This window comes from Myxocyprinus asiaticus, chromosome 14 (genome assembly GCF_019703515.2).
Source record: "Myxocyprinus asiaticus isolate MX2 ecotype Aquarium Trade chromosome 14, UBuf_Myxa_2, whole genome shotgun sequence".
NCBI classification, from domain to species: Eukaryota; Metazoa; Chordata; class Actinopteri; order Cypriniformes; family Catostomidae; genus Myxocyprinus; species Myxocyprinus asiaticus.
In genome coordinates, this window is record NC_059357.1 from 43,650,947 (window position 1) to 43,664,284 (window position 13,338).

At 39.1% G+C, this 13,338-nt stretch overlaps 1 protein-coding gene across 2 annotated transcripts in view; it reads left to right on the forward strand.

The window, feature by feature from the left end:
* LOC127452298 (alpha-1,6-mannosylglycoprotein 6-beta-N-acetylglucosaminyltransferase B-like) overlaps positions 1-13,338 on the forward strand; it is a 236,304-nt gene that overhangs the window by 201,814 nt on the left and 21,152 nt on the right. The gene's annotated exons all lie outside the window — the stretch shown is intronic.

Here is a 13,338-nt window from a genome sequence, read left to right on the forward strand (position 1 = left end):
GGAGTGCAGAGAATGCCCCTGGGCGCTTCAGCAACCTAAAAGAGTATATTCTTCCATTAAAAGAGTATATTTTCCTTCTAAAAGAGTGGCACTTATGGAAAGCGTCTTTTTAAAGATGTCTTTCTGTTTGTGTTTAATTCCTGGTTGCGGTCGTTATCTCTCCGCTTCCGACGGCCATGATCGCTGTCTCACGTGCTTGGGTGCTGCCCACGCGGAGACGGCATTCGTGGACAGGTCATGTCCTCACTGCGAGAACATGACCATGGCAACGTTGCGGTCGCGGCTTTCCTTCCTCAGAGGGAAAGCCCCCCAGCGGATCCCTGCCGCGGTCCTTCTACCTACAGGTTTGAAGCTGCGTCGGTTAGCACTGGGGGCGATTTGGGGACCCCAATGGGAGCCACTCCGCCAGGTAACCCCCCACAGACCTCCCATTCCCAGCATGCTCGTTCGCCGTGTTCGTTCAACAGAGTTCTTGGATGAGACTGCCGGCTCGTCTCAAGGCGAGTTTGTGGTCTCATTCGGGGCTTGCGAAGATGATGAGCTGTCGATCACAGCATCGAAGAGCGGGCTCGTCCAGTCTGACGCTGAGGACTCGACTGGGCTCCCACCTTTGAGTGCGGTCGCCCAGTCACGGAGCTGGTGGCCATACTTGCCCAGGTGGCTGCGAGTGTCAGGCTGGAATGGAACCCACTTCGCCCCCCTGAACCCTCGAGGCTTGACGATTGGTTCTGGTCCCTTTCTTCCCGGAGGTGCGTGAGGAGCTTACAAGGTCGTGGCAGGCACCTTTCACTGCCCGGATCCGGTCTCTCAGCTCCTCCGCTCTAACTACCCTCGTTGGTGGGGCTACCTGTACTGCCTGTACCCCCTGTACTCGGCAATTCCCCAGGTGGACAAGGCGGTTGGAGTGCGACACGTGCCTGGAGTTCAGTCCGGAATACTCTCACGTGGTCCTGAGACCCCGACTGGGCTATGTGCCCAAGGTTCCCACGACCCCATTTCGGGATCAGGTGGTGAACCTGCAAGCGCTGCCCCAGGAGGAGGCAGACCCAGCCTTGTCGTTGCTGTGTACAGTGTGCACTTTGTGCATCTATTTGGATCGCACGCAGAGCTTTAGACGCTCTGAGCAGCTCTTTGTCTGCTTTGGAGGACAGTGGAAAGGGAGGGCTGTCACCTTTCCCCTCCTGTAGGGGGAGATGTTCGCCTTTACCCCCCAGCTGTGTTCACGAGACCTGGACCCTGGATGTCCTTCCTTCTTTGCCCTGTGGGGTAGGTGCTCCACATGCGCTGGTTGCCTGTCTGTAACCCCATGTGATGTATCTTCCGTGAGACGGTTTCCCCATTGGGAAACCCGCGTCTTCCTTGGGCAGAGTCCCCTCTGCCACTGGTGGCCGTGTTTATAGAGGTCCGTCCCCTCTGGGTAGGACATACCACGGGGACTTCTCCACATGCGACACTGCCAACAAAACTCGGTAAGAACATGTGATGTATTTCCACACATTACCTCCCCTTCGGGCAGGGTGTGGTCTCCGCAGAGTCTTCCCCTTGGGAGTGACAAGAAAAAAAAAAGAGAAGAGGCCATGGCTGGGGTAGCCTGTCCACAGGTCCCCGAGGTGCAGGGAACCGTACGATGCTCGTAGGTGTGGGGGGAGGTTACGTGATGGCCAGGTGCGCTGAATATGAGGCACACGATGGTCTGCCCATCTCGCACCGCCAGTCCACGTAGCACAGTTCAGCTAGTTCAGCGTTTCGTATAGGGACCCCTATTGTCACTACATCGACACAATGTCGAGTGAGTGACAGATAGGGAATGTCCTGGTTACTTTCGTAACCTCCGTTCCCTGATGGAGGGAATGAGACGTTGTGTCCCTCCTGCCACAACACTGAACTACCTGCTGAAATGGCCGGAACCTTGTCTCAGCTCCTCAGCACAAAACCTGAAGAGTGGTTGCGAGCTAGCTCCTTTTATACCCGTATATCCAGGGGAGTGGCATGCAAATTCCACTCGCCAATTCCCATTGGCCTTTTCTCAAAGATCAGAGTTGTCTGGGGCTCCCAAGGGCAACCCCTAGTGTCACTACATCGACACAACATCTCGTTCCCTCCATCAGGGAATGGAGGTAACGAAAGTAACCAGGACATTTTCCATAATGCAGTAAATTAAATACTTTGCAAATTATAAGTACTTAATCTAACTTGATGGATGCAAACCAAAAGATAAGATTATTCATAAATGAAGGATATGTCTCACATTAGTGCAAAAATAGCTTTACATTATGCATGTAACAATACACAAATTTCACGATACGATGCAGAAGCCTCACAATACGATTTGACAATAAAAAATAAAAATAAAAAACGAGCCCACTCAATTTTTTCCCTTAAAATTATTCAAAAATGTTTCTTGAGAAAAATGAGTTTGTCTCATTAATCATTTCAAAGCAGCTTTGTAGAAAATCATGCCTTAAAGTCTGAAAGCCCCTAGTGAGCAAGCTAAAGGTGACTTTGACAAAGAAAAAAAAAACACTTTATATAGTTAGTGGAGAAACAAAAAAAAAAAAAACCTTGAGAGGAACCTGACCTCTGGCTTTAGGTTATATGTACATAATCAGAGGTGGGACCAAGTCATTGTTTTTCAAGTCACAAGTAAACAAGCAAGTCCAAGTCAAGTCCAAAGTCCTCAACTTAAAGTGTCAAGTCTTAAACAATTCATTAGTGCTCTTTGCCAGAATTAGTGTCAGAGTATTAATTACTATAGTAATTACACCCTCCACAGTATTAGCACATTTTAGCACAATGTGTGGACTTTTTAGATTGTCCCTTACCACATCCTCCAGAGCATCAGCACATTTTAGCACAGTGGGTGGACTTTTCAGATGACCCCTTAACCACCATAGGCAAAATTTCCTACTTAATGTTAAATTAACGATCTGGAACGATTTCGCCGTGACACATCTGACCAGCTTAAATACGGGACAAATCATGTCCCATATTGATTCGATATGGGATGCATAATTTCATCTTTAAATATGGGACGATCCCATATTTTATGGGCAAGTGGCAACCGTTGGTCCACAGTGCATCTTTTTGCTGGTTTCAGCAATGAGGCATGCAAAATAATTCATGCCAAAACTGTAGTTGCTAGCTAACCCAACTAACAAGATAAGTTAAATGCTACTGAACCATACCTGATGTGTAACAGTTATTTAGGTTTTCAGATGCCTCACAAAATTGGATGTTGTTGACGAAGCGTCTTTAATTTTTGAAGCACAGGTTCTACATGTTGCATTCCTTTTGTTTATTGGGGAAATTAATCGTTGATTTGCTGCACATTTTTGAATGTACAACTCTGATCTTTGGTTTTATAAGGTGCAAAGTCTTTCCGAGTCAGAGGGCTCAAGTCCAAGTCAAGTTGCAAGTCATTATTGTTAAAGTCTTAGTCAAGTCGAAAGTCTTCTTTGATTATGTTGAGTCGTAAGTCATCAAATTTGTGACTCGAGTCCAAGTCAAGTTCAAGTCATGCGACTTGTGTCCACAACCTTGTACATAATACAATATTACAGTATTAAGCGGTTTGAGCAAAAACCGATCAGCGTCATTTTTTTGCCCTCTTCCCTCGGTTTCACTTTGCATGTAAACTTTAACCGTCTTATTGGCTTATCTGATGCGCACAAGTGTTTTGCTCATATCTGTTTACATTTCGACATCAAAAGCAGAGAATAATAAGTCTCATGTAATCGTGGGTTTCTTATGTTGCTGTTTTTTTTAATAAGCTGGGTTTTGATAGTTATAAGCATCTTGCTGTGCATGTGATCATGCTCAGTGTCGGCTGAGAGACGCTGGCTGTTAATTACAACTTGCTACTGCTTATTGTGCCTCGTAAATCCACTGATTTGCATGGTAATGTCAGTGTAAATAAAACGAAATGTTTGATGTACTGTAGCAGTGGGACATGACACCTTTGTTTTGCAAATTCAACAATTTTAATGCTATATTCTACCTGGTGTTTGCCATCGGTCTTCGAGCTCTCAACTGGCCTATGTAGACTAGTTGCTCTGTTTTCCTGTGATCGCTTGGCACTGCCTCTCCGGGGAGGAGACTGTTTCACAGCTCTTAACGTTGCATTGCTTGGTTTTAATCACACTTATGCATTTATTTGTTTCAATACAATACGATATATTTGTACACCCCTACTTCACATTATGTAACAACAAAAGACTCAAAACAATAAGAATAATTAATATAAAACATATAGTTTTGACTCTAAATTCTGATTGGATGAACCATGTTTTAGCTGATATCCACTCTCTTGTGAACACACATCAGAATTCCTCAATAGCTGTGCAAGTTGTGATGTTGCTCTGCACTTGTAAACAAGTAAACTCCATTTTGCATAGTGCCTTTAATAACTAAATAAAAAGTGTTTCTCACATTAATTACGTATGTAATTAATAAGCTACATAAATTAGCCACACAAAAATATTTACTGTGATTGATTGATTGATTGATTGATTGAAATTTGTCTAAACACATAATCACACAGAACTACATAAAATTCGAATAGATAAGCATAACACAAAAATCATAGAATCTCACATAAAAGATTGCATAAGTGAATCATAGTTAAATATCGGTGCACTTTACAGCCTTGCTGATGGAAGCATTACAAATTCTACATTACTGAACATTGGAACACTCAAGACTGAATTATTTGTAACATGATTACGAGGTCACGCATTAAAATACAGCTGTTATTAATAAAAAACATTGCTGTATACAGGGTTGGGGAGTAACGGAATACATGTAAAGGGATTACGTATTTAAAATACAAAATATTAGTAACTGTATTCCACTACAGTTACAATATAAATCATTGGTAATTAGAATACAGTTACATTCAAAAAGTATTTTGATTACTGAAGAGATTACTTTGCATTTTATTGTCATTTGTTTCATTTAATATTTAGTCCTTTCAGATGGAAAACATTTATACATATAAATGATGCGATCCAAAGTGCATTTGAACAGCGGTGAAACACTTTCTTATGATGTGTTACATTCATACGAGCAGACAGAGAAGTAAGTTTGAAGTAAGTTTGGAGCAGAAGAAGTAGAAATAAACCGCGTGTAAATTGTCAGCTTTACACTAAGCTAAAATGCTATTTCTAGCCATTTTACGTGCACATGTTACCAGCCACGATCATATTTTTATATCAAGAAAATTCACGTTGGATCATAATTTCTTTATCTAGTAAGACTTTTGATATTAGGGCAAAAATCATATTCTTGATGATAATTTTTGTATTGTTTTCCTGTAAAAATATCTAAAAATTCTTAAAACAAGATCAATTTGATTGAACATGTTTTAGAAACAACACTGCATAATATATTTAGATTTTTTAGAGAAAGTATTTTTAACATGTGTATTTTGTCTTACTGTACTGGCAGAGTTTTTATAGTCAAAACAAGTGAAAAAATCTACCAGTGCTGAAGAAGTAATCCAAAGTATTTAGAATACATTACTGATCTAACGGAATACATTACAAATTACATTTTACAGCATGTATTCTGTAATCTATAGTGGAATACATTTCAAAAGTAATCCTCCCAACCCTGGCTGTATAAAAGACAGCGCGTGCATTTTTGTTGTAAATGCTAAACTATAAAGTGATACTATGAACAAGAAATTACATGAATTAACAAATAAAATGTGTAATCTTCTAACAACTTTAATTTTTTTAAGACCACTTTCATGCATATTTTTGATAAAAGATAAATACAAGCAAAATTTCTTTTAAACAGAAAATAAGCTTTTACATAATAAAATTAGACTTGCACTTGTCCTCTTGAGAGACTTAAGAAGACATGAGGAGATTTCTGATAAGGGAACATAGTGAGCAGCAATGCTCCCTGGTTTTTACCATTCATGCTGGGGGGCCAAGTTTTCAGTGCACTGGAATGATTTTGCGAATTTTGCCCTAGAAATGGCCAACTCCCTAGCCAGTGCCCTGACTACTGAACTAGGAGGCTGATTGAGACACACCCCATACCATCAGCATACTTTAATAAGCTGGCTGTATGATCTAAATCTGTAGCTCATTAGTATGTATTGAGAACATGTGGTAACACACACATACACACATACACACAGATATACACAGACCTGGGTATCCCTGTGTTTAAAACTGAAAATATGCCATTCATGTAATCTCTTTAAGGTTGATCTGAAAGAAAATCTTTGATTAAGTGTATCATATTAGCATTTTTATTTAGATAACAAAGGTGTATGAACATGAATAGTATTACGTAGTAAACAGAGCTAAAATCAATGGAGAGATACATTTCTATTATTGCATGGTAGATACTGTCATATCGCCCAGCCCTGCTGCTCAGCATGTGAAAACACTGCACCGTCTGTCTGCTGTAGTGTTGCTTTGAGTCTGTGTAACTGTCAGAGATCGCAGAGATTGATTGCCTGGGTGTGCTATCATAGCTTTTTGGGCACACTGATTGTGCTAAAGTGGCATTTGGACGTGCTGACAGCAAATAACATCAGGCTGCCTTAACACGCTTCAAAGAGGGATGAAAGTGAACATTCTGCAGCATCAAAAGAGACAGGCTGTGAACATCGCCAGAGGAAACTGCGCCCACCCTTCTTCCAATCCCCAAAGAAAGAAAAACTTGACAAGCAGCAGACTTTAATCAGAAAGTGTGTTCAAACCGCTGGGTGTTTGGGAGAAGATTGGTGGTGATGAGAGCAAATGCACCCCAGGAGCTTTGTAAAGCTCCAAGTCTTTGAAGAATGAAGGCTCCTCATTTAACCTGAATGTTTTGTCTGTCGTTCAGTGACAAGTTATTCTGTCTCAGTGGTGTTTGAGGTGTTGTGTAGTGTCTGTTTGTTTGTTTGACAGGTTGCCATTTAAAAGCTATCTGTGCTGTGGAGTCCCTAAACACTGGCAGCTCCCTTCAGGCCTAATGGCAGCCCACTCACTTTCATTGTGCAAGTGTCACTTAGCGCAGCACAACAACTGCCTGCTTAGAGAACTGAAAAACATACATCTTTACTTTTTCTTTTTCCCTCTTCTTATTTGTTTTTCGGTCTCTAGTAGACTGTCTTGAATTACTAACAGCTTCAAGTAATAGAATGGCAATTGTGAAATCTTAACAGATTATGAATGAGTAATGGATAGCTATAGAAGCCATATCTTACCTATTTGTAGTTTTTTGCCATTTATAATATTAGTCAAGATTTCTTGCACCAAATGTTAGTCTTTTGTTAGTATTAAAAGTTAAAATTAGTCTTACATGACTATTTTCCACCTTGTCTCTCATTCTGCAATGGGAAACAACTAACTTTAAGTAGATACCAGTGTTTGGCATAATCTGAATACAAAATAATTAGTTAAAGTAGTGTAATGCATAAAATGTTTAATTCTTGTAAACACATTACAGTAAATGACTTTCAATTAAGGTAATTACTTTTAAATACATTACTTGGGGTTACACATATTTCTAAAATAAGTCGTCATTTTTATTTGTATAGCGCTTTTCACAACACACATCAGTTCAAAGCAGCTTTACAGAAAATTATGCTTTAACAGAAAAAGCTGTAATGTAGTAATGTCTTCGAGTCATAATAGTGTGGTTTAATAAAAAAAAAAAAAAAAAAAAAAACATGATTGTAAATTGTGCCTTCAAATAAATAATACAAATAATAATATTTATATTTAGACCCCCAGTGAGCAAGCTTAAGGTGACTGTGGCAAGTGTCATGGCAGATTCTTCAAAACAGCATTCGAAGTGTAGTCGAGTTAAAAACTTCTAGGAGGCACAAAGTTTCTGATTCCAAAACTAGACTTTATTATAAAAATAACAAAGCCGAGATGGTTTATGAAGCATCTGAAATTACACTTTAGAACATGCCTATTTTATATAGTTTCTGTTCTCTTTGAGGATGGCCTCTTCATCCAATAAAATTAACCCATATTATCATCCAATAATATCATCCAATGAAATCATCACTCCTTCTAAAAGGACATCCTGGCTTAACTTACTTCGGTGGTGGCAAAAGCATAACTATTTAATTTTATATGCATAAAACACACTGTAATCACTTCATATGTTTACATATTTTATATTAACTAACAATCATTACTTTCTGCATTAATTTAATTAGTATATTAAATTATTTCCCTTATTCCAGTTTATTGGTCACACGCAACACATCCCTGTGTGTGCTGTCACAGGTGTTTTTTTTTTTATTCTTGAGACTCCCTATTCCTCTTGACGCATACATCCCGATTCATCCCAATACTCCCTATTCCTCTTGACGCATGCATCCCGATTCATCCCAATACTCCCTATTCCTCTTGATGCATGCATCCCAATTCATCCCAGTACTCCCTATTCCTCTTGACGCATGCATCCCGATTCATCCCAATACTCCCTATTCCACATATTGTGGAAGTCAAGATTTAAAATTAGTAAACTAAGTAAGTGTTAGGGGCCAATGTTTAAAGATTCAGGCAGTGTCCAGTGACATATCCCATGTGTGATGGTTGGTGCTGGCATCAGTTTATCCTCTGTGAAGTCCATCGTAGTAGACTGAAGTGATTTCTGGCTGGCACAGACTGCTGTTAGTCGTCATCACTCAGAAACACATAGTAGTGGGAGTCGGACATCAGGCAGGATCGGATTTGAACATCAGGCAGGACCAGAGCTGGATCTGGCAGGCTCTGGTAACCTTAGGATATGTATCCCGAGGTTAGAATTTCATGATCTATAGTGTCAAATTTCATGATCTATGGTGTCGAAGGCAGCACTAAGATCTAAAAGCACTAGAAGAGAAATGCAGTCCTGATCAGATGATAAGAGCAAGTCATTTGTTACTCTGATAAGTGCAGTCTCTGTTCTATGATGGGGCCTAAATCCTGACTGAAATTCTTCATATATACCTTTTCTTTTTTCAACATAGTTGGGAGGACACTACCTTTTCTAGTATTCTCAATATAAATGGGAGATTTGAGATCAGTCTATCATTAGCCAACTCTCCAGGATCAAGATGTGGTTTCTTGATAAGCTGTTTAATAACTGCTGTCTTATTATATCATTTTTTTGGGACATGATTAGTTAATAATATTAACCCTTTCATACATACTGTCACATATGTGACAGTTAATAACTGGGCCCCGCAGAGTAGCGTCACACATATGTTTCTGCAACAGCCAGTTACGTTTCAAGCTGCCAGATTCAAATCGGCTTTCGCATCGACATAGGCTGCGCTCGTCAAGCTTCTGTAATTTATATTCACTCAAACAGTTACTCATACAGTCTTTTAAACCACATAATAAGTTTATTTTATATATATACATCCAACTCGTCACCAAAGTACCATGATAAAAAGTTTACAGCTCTTATACGCACAGTCAATACATCAAACGCGATCTTCCTCCGATGCGTGCTGCCATTTGTTTACATTAGTAGTGGTTGTCATTCGTCAAAACAAACAGCTACTCAAAAGAGTTTTTTTCAAGCACATAATATGTTTATTTTATGTAACAAACAGCCTAAATTGTCACCAAAGTACCACGATAACAGTTCACAGCTTGTATATGCACAGCCATCATAACTACGCAGCCACTTCTACTTGTTAGGTCAGATGTGGTTTTCATTCACACAAACAGCAACTCAAACAGTCTTTTCGGGCATATAATAAGATTGTTTTCTGAAACAGACAGCCAAACTATCACAAAAGCACCACGATAACAGTTTAAAACTCACATACAGTGAAAACATGCTGATCAAGCATGATTATCTGATGCATGCAGCCAAGTCTGTTTACATTAGCACTTTTCACACACACACACAAACACACACACACACACACACGCAATGTCTGAGAAGTCAAACAGTGCATATAGGCAAATAGACTGCTGATATTATTTGTTCATTTGTTTTTGTTTTTTTTACAGCAAAAAAAAAATAAATAAAAATAGTACAGCAGACATAACATACAGCAGAATTTGTTCACATGTTTACTATATTATATATTTTACAGTATTTTATTAAATTTTTTTATGACAAGAAATCAAAAATTAAAATAAATAAATAAATACTCTACACTCTGCCCACGTCTACTGGCTGTGCAGTGTTACATGCAAAAATAACTCACTCCAAGGGCCACTGCAGGAGAATTTAGACCCTACTCATGAAAAAAATTAAGAAGAGGTTCTAAGATTACAGGAAACACCTCTTCTAATAACTTGGTCAATACTGAATCGAACATACATGTTGTTGATTTTGATGTTTTGATAAGTTTGTTTAGCTTTACCTGTCCTATGACAGCAATGGATTGAAGTTGTTCATGGGGAATAATATGAGACACTGTCTTCTGAGGTGCTATTGCAAATGGTTACATAATTCCAATTTTGTTTCTGATGATTTCAATTTTATCAGTAAATAAATTTATAAAGTCATTACTACTGTGCTGTGATGGAATATCTGATTCAGTCAAAGCTTTATTCCTTACTAATTTATCCACAGTATTGAATAAACACCTAGGATTATTGTGGTTATTTTCTATGAGTTTGCTAAAATATGCCGACCTGGTAGCTTTTAGAGCCTTTCTGTAGCTAGAGACACTATGCATGCACCACAAAAGACCTCTAATGTTGTACTCATTCACTTGCGCTCCATTTTCCAAGCTGCTCTCTTAAGTACATGAGTGTGATTATTGTACCACAGTGCAGGCTTTTCTCTTTCATTTTCTTTAATCGAAGGGGGACGACACTATAAAAAGTGCTAGAGAAGACTATATATTTTCTGTGATTACATCAAGTTTTTTTTTAATGTTTTGGTTTACTAAGTATTTGAGACAAATCTGGAAGGTTATTAGTGAAACTATCTTTAGAGGTCAAAAGAATAGTTCTACCCGATCGATAATGCGGTGTAGATTGAGTGACCTTTGCTAAGTGTAGCATACAAGAGACGAGGTAATTATCTTAGATGTCACTGATCTGCAGAAGAATTGCTATATTATCAACATAAATTTCATATGACAGAATTAAATCGAGCATGTGATTATGGCGATGAGTTAATCCTGTCACATTTTGTCTGACCCCAGCAGAGTTGAAAATATCGATAGATTCTTATCCCAGTGAATCATTTTCTTTATCTATGTCAATGTTGAAGTCACCAACGATTAAATCTCTATCCACAGTAAATACTAGATCTGACAGAAAATCAGCAAATTCTCTAAGGAAATCAGAATATGGCCCTGGTGGTCTATATACTGTAGCAAGAACAAAAGGCGACAGATTTATTTTTATTTATATCTAAATATGTCACATTAAGCATTATCAGTTCAAAAGAATTGAACTAATATCCTGAAAACATCTATGTAAATTGTTGCAACACCCCTTGCTCATGTATTTATCAATAACTTTGGGGAGTAGACTCATTTAAACTAATATATTCATCTGGTTTAAGACCGGTTTCAGTTAAACAGTGCGAATCTAAATTATGATCTGTAATAATTTGATTTACAGTTAGTGCCTTTGATGAAAGTGATCTAATGTTTAGTAGACCTACCTTTTATATGATGTTTATCTTAAATATTTTTGTTATTTTCAAGTTTGAAATCAATCAAATTTGTTCTAAATTGCTTAGTGAGGGTTTTGTGTTTGGTAGTTCAGGGAACAGACACAGTCTCTATACATCTATCTAGGTGATACAGTCTCTATATTGTAGTTTATGTGACCTGTGTGACATCTCAAGGCAGCTAACAGACGTTCGGATTAGCCAGTTTGTCTGCTTCCTGACCTGGGCCCCAGTTAGTCATACACTATCACTATTAAGACTATGAGTCAAATTACTAGAGATGAGAGCAGCACCTTCCCTGGAGGGATGAAGTCCGTGTCTCTTTAGCAGGTCAGTTCTGCTCCAAAAATTAGTTCAATTGTCTATACATTCTATGCTATTCTGCGAACATCACTCAGACATCCAGCTATTCAGTAACACTAATCTACTATAAACCTCGTCACCACAATAAGCAGGGAGGGAACCAGAGCATATTACAGTGTCTGACATAATTTTTGCAAGTTCACACACCTCTTTAACATTATCATTAGTGATCTCCAACTGGCAAAGCCAGACATCGTTGGTGCCGACATGAATAACAATCTTAGAAAATCTACGTTTAGCATTAGCCAGAACTTGTCAATTTTATTTGATGTCAGATGCTCTCGCTCCCAAAATGCATTGTACTATGGTGTCTGGAGTCTCTATTTCCACGTTCCTTACAATAGAATCACCTATAACCAGGGCGTTTCCTACAGGCTTCTCAGTCGGCATCTGAGTGGGTAGAATGTATTGGAAATCCTAATAGGAACGGGAGAGTGGTATTGCTTTGCCCTACGATTATGCTGCCAAAATGTCACCCATACATCCTGCTGCAGGGGCTCTACAGCTGAAACCGAAGTGTGTGTGTTGCTCGCTGTTCTACCCACATCTGAAGCAATATCTACAGGCTTCTCTTTGTCACGTACCTCCACTAGCATTCGGATGTGTTTCTCTAACACATTAATCTTCTCCGTCAGCCTGACTAAATCCTTACATTTATCACATGTAAATCCTTCACTCCTGACGGATGAAGCTATCATAAACATGTGGCATGCAGTGCAAGTAGCAATAACTTGTGCTGATGCCATGACTTACCGCAGTTGTTTGTTGTTCAGAATCAGAATCAGAATCAGCTTTATTGCCAAGTATGCTTACGCATACAAGGAATTTGTCTTGGTGATAGGAGCTTCCAGTGTACAACAATACAAATACAATACAAAAACAGCAGCAAGACAGATAATAATAAAAAATAAAAAATAAAAATAATTATACACATACACAGACACACACACACATACACACATACACATTCGTAGTGCAATATAATACAAACCTGTTATCTGTTATGTACAGTGCAAGTACAAATCTGTTATGTACAGTGCAAATTATTATTATTTATTTTTTTCCAGAGGAATGAAATGGCAGAAGAGGTTGGATGTGTTGGATAAATATAAAAAAGACTAAACTGTGTATTGCACATAGTTAATGCTCAATGGGGCAATTTAACTGTTCATGAGATGGATAGCCTGAGGGAAAAACTGTTCCTGTGCCTGACGGTTCTGGTGCTCAGAGCTCTGAAGCATCAGCCAGACGGCAACAGTTCAAAAAGGTAATGGGCAGGGTGAGTGGGGTCCAGAGTGATTTTTCCAGCCTTTTTCCTCACTCTGGAAGTGTATAGTTCTTGAAGGGGGGGCAGGGGGCAACCAATAATCCTCTCAGCAG